The sequence below is a fragment of the Aphelocoma coerulescens genome, chromosome 10, assembly GCF_041296385.1.
Source record: "Aphelocoma coerulescens isolate FSJ_1873_10779 chromosome 10, UR_Acoe_1.0, whole genome shotgun sequence".
NCBI lineage: Eukaryota > Metazoa > Chordata > Aves > Passeriformes > Corvidae > Aphelocoma > Aphelocoma coerulescens.
The window spans coordinates 13,116,368-13,129,330 of NC_091024.1; the positions used below are offsets into that span (position 1 = coordinate 13,116,368).

At 44.8% G+C, this 12,963-nt stretch overlaps 1 protein-coding gene across 1 annotated transcript in view; it reads right to left on the minus strand.

The window, feature by feature from the left end:
• Positions 1–7,964, minus strand: part of MAP1A (microtubule associated protein 1A) — a 32,590-nt gene extending 24,626 nt beyond the window's left edge. The window contains exon 1 of the mRNA XM_069025693.1: positions 7,885–7,964. The gene's annotated coding sequence lies outside the window, so the exon portion shown is untranslated. The remainder of the gene's footprint in view (positions 1–7,884) is intronic.
• Positions 7,965–12,963: the final 4,999 nt, after the last annotated feature.

Consider the following 12,963-nt stretch of genomic DNA (forward strand, 5'->3'; position numbering starts at 1 on the left):
TCATGGTCTGAAAAAGTCTACTGTAAAGATTTATTTCATATATTTTCTATTTTTAGGTCTTCCAGCACTCTGCAGAAGTAGACAAATATTTATTTGTCAATGGCTAAATCAAAAAATCTATCCCCTTTAAGGGGATCTTTAGTGATTTTCTCAGAGAAACTCATTGTGTTCCAGTAAAGGGGAAACATAATTTTAATGGAAATATGAAAATCATCTGAATATCAAGAGGCAAGAAACTGCAGCAAAGTGCTGAGCCCCTGTCAGGGAAGGCCAGGGCAGAGCTGTGTGCTGCCTGTGGAGCAGTGGAAACCATCACCCAAGAGGTCACAGATGCACCAAGGCATAAAATGAGGGATTTTAAACTGCACCTAGAAAAAAAAGGGGAAGTCAATGGTGTTTGAGCAGGAAAATATTATTATATGTATGAGTTTTCAGTTTTTATTTTTTATGAAAATTTCAAAATAGTGTTTGATGATTTTTCATATTGAGATACAGAGTCATACAGTTAAAAACACAGCACTACTGAAATAAAGTCCTGTGGATGTGCAACAGGAGATGTGCCTTATCTGGAGGAACTGAATAAACAAAGCACAGGAAAGCACAAAGCAGTGTGCCAAGAGAGGGAAGATAATTCAAACATCTTTATGAAGCAAAGCATTCTATATGGACTGAAAGCCCACCCCCACCAACTTCTGCCTGTTAACAAGGGCAAATCTCCAGATACTGGCTTTGGTTTTAGCTAATAGCCCAGTTGCAGACTGAGGGGAATTTGGGGTACACATGGTATATTGACCACTATTGCTCATATTCCAGTTATATTGAAGAAGGTAGAAGAGCAGCCTCTCCAGAATACGACCACACATGCACTTACAGTCTCCTGCTGTGTGGCTCTGTACCTGGGGAAAAGGGTGACAGATTACACCCAGCCCTGACAGGGAGCTTGGCAGTGCAGCACACAGAGGACTGAGCAGAGAAGCACACAGCATATGCAAGAGCAACAGGGGAGCCAGAGCAGAGCTTTTATGTATAATGCTGGACATATTTCATAACTCACCTTACCATACTGTTACTGCATGCCAGGAGAACTGATCATGCTTTAAGGTAAGAGCAGGCTCTGCAAAATGACTGACTGCCTCCTGGGGATTTACTACAAAGGCGAACCAGCAGCAGGGCAAGAGAAGGAGATGAAATATTCCTTAAGGTGTGGGAGGCTGTGGGCACCTGCCACATCCCAAGAGATATTCCTGCTAACCACTTGCCTGTTCTTCCCATCTTCCCTCCTCCCTGTGATATTTTCATGCCATCTACAGCTCCTCTCCCAGGCAACCTCTATTTCTATATCATGTCAACCATAGCAACCATCTCATTGCTCCCTAATTGCACATACTGTCTCACTTTTATGCTAAGGAGCAATTTGATAGCTCAGCCATTTTAGAACCACTAATTGAAGATGCAGAATTCACTTTGGAAACAGTTTTATGTATTTCCAGAAGTTACTGCCCCTCAACTGGAAGTTATACCACCACTGAGATAATGGATAAGGTGAGCACTTCCACCTAGCTGGCCAGGTGCTAGATTGGCCACAAAAAATGTTCTGTTCCCTGCAGCAGCTTTGCTGACTCATGCTGGCCTTGCATCATTCTGCTGAGGAACAGCGTGCGGCATGCGCATGGATCAGGAATGCAGCCCTGCACAGAGACATGGCCTCCAGCTGTGAGGAGCTGAAGCTGTGACTTCTTAAATGTCTCCAGCTAAATCCATGAAAGAAAACCTAAACACACCTTAAGATACCCTCTTATGTGGTGTCCTCACTCCACCAACCCCTGTCAGACTTATTACAGCTGGTCCCTTTGGAAACCAAATTAATGTTTCCCCTTTCTGTGTCAGCTGGACTTCAGCTGGGAGTTGCTGCCAGTCCCTGAAACAGAGGTTCCACAAAACCACTCCCATTGGCACTGAGGCAGATACCCTGTTTCAGGTCCCAGAGATGAAGACTCCTGTAAGTCAAAGTTGGACAGCTTATTATCTCTTAATTTTAATAAGAATATGCATCCCAGAACACATGCTCTTACAACCAGAACATAGCATAGACTGAAGAAAACTGCGTGTTTCTCCTAGTTTAGAAGCATCTGGGTAATGCTGACTCTGACTGACTTGGAGGTACAGCTAATGATCTCTTCTATTTCTCTCTCCTTTTTTTTTTTTTTTTTGTTTCCTTTCTCAACTGATCAATAGGACAAATAAACTGCCTGAGGCAGGGAGAACTTAATTGTATAAAAGAGGGGATGGCTGCACACACAGGGAATTAACTCTGAGATTTCCTCCTGTTTGCCTATTGAGATGCCAAATTTCTGACAAGAGGGTCCTGCCTCTGATTGATAGCAACTGTTCGGACTCTTCAAACCTTGTTCCTATTCCATACTGTTAACAGTCTCATTCCAAGCAGTTTTTCTTCTCTCCCTTGCTTGTTTTGAGGATGACCTGCTGAATGTCAGCCTTCATGAAGATACAGATATTAAACCAGCTGTGAACTCCAAGTGGCTGAGGTGGTTGGTGAAGCACAGGACTGTATTCTGCCAGCCCTTGAGAGAAAGCAGCCCTCCTCTGCCAACAACTTTCTATGTTGCATCTTGACTTTGCACTCTTGGATCTAGTTGATCCTTGATAGAACCCAGGTCTAGGTTCCTGGGATTTGATTTACAGTGTGGAACACAGCAATAATGAATGTGATACAAAAAGTTATTTCAAAGTGGAACTTCAAGGCCTCCTGTCCCTTCTTCCAGCACACACAGGGCCTGTCCCTTTAGCACTGAAGAGAGAGGGGTTTGGAAGCAGCCAAGGAAGTTTCTAGCAGAATAGTCCGGGACATCATCCTCTCACGGTACTGGTGACATGTCCACTCAGCCACTGCCTCCCATCAGTCTGCTTGAAACGAGCTCACTCAAGTCTTATTTCATCACAGGAGCCCCTGCTTCCCAATGCCACCCCATCTAGTCAGGTCCCTTTCAGATTGCAGATTACACGGTGGAATCAGGGACTGAACTTACTGACCAGGGAGAACAAAAAGGAGCAGGAGAGGCCTCCATCACCACAAACACTTCTCTCAGGGCCTCTCACTTGTTCAGTTCCCTTGGAGCCACACAGGCACAGGACCCTTCCATGCTCCCATGCCTCCCTCTTCCTTAACAATGGTCTTTGCCTTTGAATATGGACCAACAGCAAGAAGGAAAAGCCATAACAAATAAAACTCCCATGCAAATCTAGCAACCAAGAGCTGGGCCAAAACACACATTATGCTCATATCAGCCTGCAAGCTGGTTCTTCAGAAAGATGCCACATGGGTCAAAGGCACAGAAAGCCACCCTGTGCAATGCTTTACTATTGTGCAAAGGAGTTATTTTTGATTGAGGCCGTTGACTTCTTACATGGCTTGGGTAGTGTCTGCATTTCTGTCAAAGAACTACAACTTAACTTACCCTTACCCATTTTTAGCAAGCCTTTCAGAACATATATCTAGTCACCCAGAAGGTAAATCACTGGCTCCTTCCCATTTCTCTTCTAAGAGCATCTGGAATGCCTGATGACAGACCCATATTCCTCAGACAACTTTCAAAAGGGAGGTTTTTTAATGGCTTCTTCCCGCTATTTTTTTTCCTAAAATACTTAAAAATTTGACACTAGAGCTTAATAGAGAATGGACAGATGAGATCTCAGTGAAACAAAAGGTTAGCAAAGTACAAAAGCAATTAACTGAATTTCTCAACGTGAAAGTCAACAGAGGAAGCCAGTTATGCTGCCATGCTTTTTTAACACAGTCCGTTTGTAGCTACAGCATGTTGTGGAACACAGCACTAAACTTTTACAGCCCTGAGGTAGGTTCTAGCAAATTGCCAAAGACTTCAGTGCTTCACAAGAAGGTGCATGAATGACAGTACCATGTGCAAAGAGACACACATGTTATTCAGTAGCATGTATTGATAACAGACATGCATATTGAGTCCTACCCCTCTGTGACTTGCAAGCCTCCTTCGGTTGGCAATTCTCAGCCTTCAACTTCTTGGAGGAAATACTCAAGCCTTTACTTTCAAAAGCGAAGAAAGGGCTCACTAATTTCTTTCCAAATACTGACACTGGGATAATGCTGCTTTTCAGAAAGGCAGAAATGAATCAAAATTGTATTTCCCATTAAAAAAAAAAAAAAAAGCCAACCCAGTACTATTCTATACATTTGAGAGCTCGATCCAGCAAGACTTCAAGGCCCGTCTCAGGAGAGCTAAAATCTGCTGGCCAAGGAGATTAGTGTTCATGTTCATCTGTGAATAAAGCACCAGAAGGACAGAAATTTCCTGAAAAGCTGGATACATAACTAATTGTGCAATTAGTGCTAACTTTTGAGATCCTGGAGAGGAAGCTGTGAGAGGACACTGATCTAAAGCCACCACATGTAGAAATTTATCTCAATTTCTTAATGTGAAGCAAGGTAAAAACAAGCCATAGAGATTAGGCACAGCAAGGCATGAACTAATGAAGACTGCTTTTTCTGTGTCCACCCTGCTCTGTTCCACCACTGTAATGCCAGCTTCCTCCACATTCCCTGCTGTCCACTGCCATACTCTCAGCTCCACAAAACTACCAACTGTGCAAGTGGCAGCATGCTCAGAGACAGCCACGTGCTGACAGCTGGTGTGCGAGCAGGGAGTGCAGGACAAACAGATGTGCACTGTTCCCACGAGGGCACTGACTGATCACTTGCCTGCTCAACCAACTTTCACAAAACTGGTAGAAGCTTGTTAATGTCAATGCTTTAGTAGAAGGAAAGTATTTACTGCAAACACAGAAGGTTTATTTGTAAGAGGAATTCATACTGTGCGCCCAAGCACCTCTAAGGGGATGGAGAAAAAAATAATACAAACTAAGAAGTTAGAACCAAACTAGCTCAATACTGTCTCTAATCTTTCCTATCAACAGCTACTAGGCTGGTGTTGGAGTCCAGAAAGTTCATGACTTTTTTGGGGGAAAGAAAAATAAATCCTCTTTTTCCATCTCAGTACATTCTCCCCAGAATAATTTTTAGGCATTCATTTACACATAGCTTGCTATCTTTCCTCCCGTACACAGTTGCTGGGTTGATGGAGAGCTTCTATCACCTCCCTTTCTTCCCCAGGTACTTTTGCCTAACTAACACTACAAAGGCTGGAAGATACTCCCTGTGTTTTAAAGTAGCTACTACTGTCAGGTCTCTGTGTGCTAACCAGACTATCTCAACTGCTTTGGGCTCCCATTGCATCTTCTCTAAAGGACCTGGAGGTCTCTCTCTTCTGCCCATCAAGGAGCAGTGGAAAGTCTGTGATAATGCCTGTAGCAAGCACCCTGGGCTGTGCTAGAAGCAGCACCCACTAAGATCTCTATACTCGGACACCTATCACAAGGATGTATTACTGCATCCTTATCTGCTTCGGAGTTTCTTCTTCCTTTGCAAGATGCATCCCAGGAGTTACCTAGGAAGGTCTGTGTCTGAACATGTACAAAGAGCACAAGCCACATCCCATAGAAACTCATGCTGAGGAACCACTCTTCTGCCCTTACCCTGGTGTCCAGCCATGCCCCTTTGATTGAGATATGTTGCACCTCTTGTTCACACACGTGGCTTCCCTGCTTTCACCAAAGTGCTGGCAATTGCTCACCATGCTCCTGCAATCCAGTCTATCATCCATTTACCACCACACCTGCTGAGGATGTGACTAAGGTATGCCAGCATGATAGACAAGAGGAAGAGTGGCAAAAAGACATGACAGGAGGTGGATTGTTTTGTCAGGAAAGAAACTACTGCAAAGCTACACATCTATCTGTCTGCAGAATGGGAGTAAGGTAGAAGATCTAACAGCCTGGCCTTGCCAGATCACAGGAAAGGAAAGGAGGGGAGGAAAAAATGTGTCCCAATTCAATAACTACTTGCTGGAGAAATTGTAAGGACAGACACGGGGGCTGGATGCAGCCAACCAGTATGGAGCCATCAAGGAGACAGAGAGGGTACTGACCTTACACAGCAAAAGGGCCTCTACCCCATCAGAAGAAAGAGGAATCCCTGTCATTCTGGAACAGTGCCCAGCCTGCAGGGCTTTTCACAGCGGAACCAGAGCGACTTGGAATAGAAACAGCCTCGTCTCTGAGATCAGAGAGTTTAAACCGGAGCTTGTTTTTTCTGCAGTCATAAGCCAGCAGGCACCAGCTGCAGAATTTGCCGCAGTGTGTGTGTGCGTGCATGTGTTTCTGCGTGTGTGAGTGTGCAGCAGCCATGCTCCTCCCCTCCAAGCTCACTGTGTGATCAATGACACATTGATTACAGCTCCCTCCTTTTTCCCCTCCCTACATCACTGACAGTCCCAGTCTGATCACTCTCAGCCCCTCTCTTCTAATATTAAGAAAGCTTTTGTTGGTCATCATTAGTCATCACTAATGACTTCTTTCCATTGCTCCCTCCCTGGTCAATGGGGTTTTGCTTCTTCTCTTTTTCCCTCTTAGCCAAAACAACAGTTTTGAATATCTGACAGATATTCATGGTCACATACCCAGGTCTGTGCAAAGTGCTAAACCATGCTCTTGCTCCTCTAGCTCTGAACCCTGGAGATAAAGGCCATATTTTGAAATACTTCAACACATTTCAGCTCTAGCATACAGATAATTTAACACTTAACAAGAAGCTTGCTGGTGGCGACACTAACGAATACCAGAGATACCCTATTAAAATAGAACCCCATGTGTCTGTGACTGCAAAGGTGTCATCATCACACAGTACCACTGGCAATGCAGGAGAGCTAATGATAAAGGGACAGCTGGTCCCTTATCCCTCCATGTTACATGGGCAATACAGCAAGGTCAGGGATGACAAAGGACTACTGCTAAGAAAAAGAAAGCATTTTGTTATTCTCATTTCTTAAGCACAAAGTCCCTGATTATAGCCTACTAGGATGAAAATCAGCTCCAAGCTTGGCCACGTCTCCTCTCTCTGCTGCCACAGAAAGGCTGCATCACACACATTTTACAGGAACCTTCCCTTTTTCCTCCCCCACTCGCTGGATGCATTTGGATGCTTTTTGGTTTCCTGTAGTGAAAGAATGTAGTGTTGTGAAGCTTGAAGTCAGACTTCAGGTACTTCACGACTACTCATATGCGAGTGTGCAGCACCAAAGGAGAGAGAAATTGCAAAAGAAGACTGGCCCTCTATCTCTCTTCCATCAAATCAATAGCATGACAGTCCACCTTAACAACCCTCCCCCCTCCTGCCTGGCATTAGCCTCATTCCACCATCGGCACGGAGCTGAACGATGATACAGACACTAATACTGTCTTTCGCCAAGCCTTGCCCAAAGGCAGCATCTGTGAGATGCCTTGTACCACCTCCTCCCTTCTCCAGCAGCACACCATCTTCAGGGAAGACCATACTGAGATAAAACATAATGCTGCAGGACTCCTTAAGTTCCTGTCAGGCGGAATACTTTCTCCAAATTCTTCTCTAGACCCATCTTCATACATCCTTCTCTGTGTTTGAGCTAAGGACACAAGTGCAGCAAACAGCTGAGCAGCTGGAGAATTTGGGTTTTGTTCCTATACTCGAACACAAACAGCTGAGGAGGGGCGAGGTCCGCAGATCATAAAAACCCCAAGCTCCATCCGCAGCCACCTTCCCCTCTTGTTACTAATCCCCCTCAACCCCCCCCAAATTCCAAGGAAATAAACCCGCACCCGCTATGACCGCTCCGCGCAGGTGCGTTTCCTCACCTGCGCCCCTGCCAGGGCTGCGCAGCCCCAGCAACTCACCGGGACCGCGCACAGGAGCGCAGAGCCCGGACAGGTCCGCTTGCCGTCACCGATATCCCCCGTTACCTCCCCAGAAGGGCCCGTCCTCCCCGGCCGACCAACGTCTTCCAAAGCAACGAGCAGCATCCGAGCGCGAACAAAGCGCCGCCGCCTCCATCCCGCAACCTCCACGATACCGGGGCTCCTCACTCCCGACCGCCCTGGCACCCTTCGCTGCTCGCCCCAGGCCGCTGGGGAAGGAAGATGCACCTACCATCCTGGCCGGGGAGCGACGCCGATCGGCTGCCCGGAGCGCGGAGGATGCGCCGGCACGGCCCGGGCTGCGGCGAGCGGCTGCCGTGTCACGGCGGCGGGGAGGAGCCGCCGCGCCCCCACCCCCGTGCGCAGGGCGCTTTAACCCTCTGCGGACCGCGGAGCGCCCGCGGCGGCGGCCCCGGGCATCCCCACGGGCGGCCTTGCCCGCTCCGGTGCTCCGCGGCCAGCCCGGTGCGGCTCTGGCTCTCGAGCTCCGGGCAACGGCGAGCACCGAGATCCTGGCCCGCGCTGCGAAGTACCGGACACGGGTAAACCGCGGCCCGCGCTCCGAAATGCCTGACACAGGTCAAACCTCAGCCAGCCCGGGTACCGGTGCTGGCTGAACACTTTTCCCAGCACTCTCAGGCTCACGGGCTCCCGGAGGAGTGCTCCCCATCCCACCTTGGGCGCCTTCGGCTTAAGTGTCTCAAACTGGAACCTCACGTCGGACTCCAGCTGCAGAGCAGCTCCTCCAGTTAAAGACAAGCGACACGAAGCACCCCACGCAGCTCCAGCTACCCAGTCGGGGACAGATGTGCCTGGCACCACACACCAGCGCCCGGCTGCTCACGCACAGAGACGGGTCAACGGTGAGCTCGGACCACACTGGACAGACAGTGGACGCGAATGAGTGAGGCAAGAATGGCAGGTATTCGACCTCTGGAGACCTATTTCCAGCATTTTTCAGATAAATGTTTACACTGTTTTCTGAGAACCTTGCAACTTGTCTCATAATCAGCATCCGCTCCAAGGCACTTGCAAAGAATTGTGCCTCCTTGTTTCTGCTCTGCTGGGCTCAAGCATCCCCGTCCAGCACTGGAATACAGAGATTACTCCATGGTGTGCTAGTTGGAAGCAGTGATTTTTTTTCCTCCCACAGCAAGAACTGAAACCACTCTCACTGCCCTGTTTGCCTTACACATGATGCTGGCTTACTTCTAGATTCCAGAATTAACTGTGAAAGCTGGAGATGTCCTGCCTGCCCCACAGCAGGTCTCCCTCTCAGGGATTTTAGTACTGTCTGACACAATGGAATGCTCAGAAATAAAAATATCACAGAATTTTAAGTTTTAAAAGTTAAAAAAAACCCTAAACCAGAACCTTCTCTTCTGTAGCTTTCCGAGGATGCCAATCATTGGCAAATATCTGTGAACCTGAGAAAAAAAAAATCAATGCACTAGATCAAACATCTTAGATTTCTGTGTTTTGGACAGGTAACATAGCCACATCTTAACATCCTATTTTAAAAGACCAAAGGTTAAAACATTCTCAAAGGACAAACTATGGAAAAAATAGCTCCATGCTATGAGTCCCCTGTGCACCACAGTGGACGTTCTTTGAAACAGAGGGGGTCATAATCACTACCCATCGTACTTATCATCCCACTGTTACCAATATAACACAAGCTGGAGAGTTTTGCACAGTCAACATGAATAAGGAGTTAGAAGTAAAGAGCCAAGTAAGCAGGTGGGGATGCAGATGACTGCAAACCAAACGTGCAGTCCACTTTTACAGCTTAAAGATGCACAAGGTGAGCAAAGGATACCACCTTAAAGGCGCTGTTCTGCAGCAGTGCTGACGACAAAGCAGGAGGATGTATCTGCTATTACTGCTTCACATAAACTAGGCCTCTTAATATTTGAGTTAACATCATCCACTGTAAGAACTGCCCAGCTGGGTAGCCCAGGGACAATTTCATCCCTTGGGCAGCTCTTCAGGTCTTTCCTAATAAACCCACAACACTGAGACATGTCTGGCACTTCAGAGAGCAGTGCCAATGGTGCAGGAGGGAAGGGAGGGGGTTACATAATCTGAGTCTAGAACTGACCCACGCTGGAAATTGTACTGCCATTAGTAGAGTTTTCAGAGCACTCCAGAACAGCAGCTCCGACTGCAGACACAGGAAGGGCATACACCCCAGGCCATTTTATACAGTGACACACAACTCTGCAAGCCTTTTCCTTTTCTACACCCACTACAACAGTGATCAAATTTAGCCCCTAGCAGGATATTTGGAGCAGCAAGATCTCCTTCTGTATTGATTTTTTTTTTAATTGATATATTCTATTTCAAGCAGCAAAATTAGATTTTTCTGTCTAATTACTAATCAGGACATTTCCTGATTAGTAATTGTTTCAAAATCCCTTCCTATTAACAGTCATGCAAGTACATTTTAAAGCATGAACTAGCCAGATGTCCTTAAATGCATTAAAACCTTTTTAATATATAAACAGACCAATTTGTTATCTTCCATTCATGATCTTATTTTATAAGGAATCAATATTGTTTCAACAATGTCATGCTCTTTTCTCTTTTGCCTCAAAATACTTCTTTATAAGTCACAAAAATTCAGCATCTTCCAATTGCTATTGAGAATTTACATCAGAAATAGCTATCTCTATGATATTAATGTCTGAAGGTTGGTGCATCTACTGTCTCTAATTTCCCTCTCACTTTCTGCTCTTAGTTATCTGTTCACACCCCAGCAAACTGGAATGCATATTTTCATACTTTGCAAGTGGTTTTTACAAAGCAAAAGTCATTTATGAGGTATGGTGGTTTTCACAAAGCACAGTTCTTGGACTATGTGTACTGCTTGACCAGCAAGACACTTCTCAAAACTGAAGAGGTTCTAAAGCAGCTGCTGCCTTTACCATGCACCTGTTATTTAAGTGGCCTAAGAAGCCTCCTGCATGCATCTTCTTTGAGGCTGACCTCCTGCCTTCATGTGATCAGGTAACAGTTGCAGATAATCTTTTCTTTTTAGCTTTTAAAGAAAATAACATTTAGCAAAGCCTAAAAATAGTTGACAAAAGCAAAAGGGAACTAGTAAGGAAAGCACTCATTGATCTTCAAGGCACTTCCAGTTCCTAAAAAAAGGCACTGAGCTTCTACCAGGAAGACCTAGAGCTATGATCAAGAATATTTCCATTTCTTCAGTCCTTCAGGAGATTCATCTGACAGTTATGGGACCTCACAGACCAGGCACCAAGACCAGTACTGAGATAAGGCTCATTGAGGTTCAAGTCCAAGGACCACTCAAACATGAAAGTTTAAAAACACTATTATTCTCTGATGCAAGGAAAGATTTATTTCAGGTATTGAATTAGAAAAGAGACAGGGAGCTTTTCTCTACTTACGCTAAAAAAACCTCAAACCACTTTTTTCCATTTTGTCAAACTGACAACTATGATTTGAAACAAAGATCCTGTCTTTGGGCTATTCCCTGTCCACAGGGCTTTGAAAAGGCCACAAAGCCTCCTGGGATGTTAGGCGTAATTCCTTTCTGACTTGGATATGGAATTAAACATAGAATTAAACTGTTAAAAATGTGAAGACTTATTTCATCACTACACACCTGAGCCAGTATCACACTGACAGGAATGTTTTGGATCATAAATAGTAAAAAGCTATAGACAGGGTCTTCCCCTAGGCCAGCATAAATATAAGAAGTCAGTCCTTAAAATGTTTTTCTGTTATTTTCAAATGTTAGGGTGGATCCAGGGTCACATCTCCATTTTTTTTCTCTACTATGATGCTTAAAACAGTTTTATATAAGTGAAGGCTGTGTGTTTTTATGAAGTATGACATCTCAAAAACTACAGCTAAAGCATAAGACTTACAATGAGTCTAAAGGTCATGCTTCTCTGAACAAACACTCCAAACTGCCTACCATCTTAAGCTCAAAAACATCTGATTTTCTTAAGAACTCTAGGCCAAAGGCTTTAATAAGAAAAGAGATTCTAATGAAGAATATACTATTTTCTGAAAGCCTTGGGACAAAGAATAACCATGGCCTGACCCAGACACAGCCCAGTTATTAATTTGAGTAAAATATATTTATTTCCCCACACCTCTGTGTGAAAAGCAGAGTTCTGAGTGCACAGAACTCTGACCTCTCCATTAGCTCTGCATCCCAGCTTCCAAGCTCTCACTGCACAAGGCTATCACAGCATGTGCAAGAGCAGAGGCATTAAGCTCTCCCCACAGCACAGTGGACAGAAAAAAACTGCCAAGGAGCACAAGGATTTGTTTGCATTTGTCCTCTTGGAAGATTTCTTTGCTTTGACTATCCAGTTACTGACTTTTGCAGGCTATCTGCTTTCAATCAAACGAACCGATGACTTGGTTCAAGTCTCTGGCAAATCACTTCTAAAATCCTCTTAACTATCTTCATTTCTGTCTAGGTACAGCAATTTTTACTCTTTTCTATGGGCTTTACTAGGATGTATTTAAAGGATACTCATTTTTGCTGAATACTGCATCTTTCTCTGCAACTGTTTAATGAGTCTTCCTATCTCCTTTGTTATTTACAGGTATTTATATCTCTTTAATCTGTATGGTTGCTTAAATTCTGACCAAAGAGGTATTTCTCACTTTTGTCAAGTTTTCTTATTTTTAAATTACCATTTCTGAAATGCAGTGACAACTCTTCGGTTGTTGGTATAGTTCTATTTAAAGGAACCTTTGATCCCTAAAGTATTTTATTCTTTCAGGTAGCTTTGCAGGCACAGTTATATATTATTATTATTATTATTATATATAACAATACAGTTACATATTTAGGCTTCTCTTCCTTAATTTGAGAATGATGTTTTCACCTTTCTGATGCTTCTGGGCCCAAGGAGTAATTATTATCTGAGCTATTGAGAATTAGTGGCCCTAATGTGGAATTTTTACAAGTTTAAAGGTGGAGAGCCCAAGTCATCCATTCCATTTAGTTTTGTATCACTTTCTTCTCCAAGTAAGGTTTTACTTTTGTGGTAATAGCATCCCTAGTGCAGGCCCAGAGAGACTGTCAGCACCTGCTACCAGCCTCTTTTCCAATTCCTACTTTAAACAAATTCATGA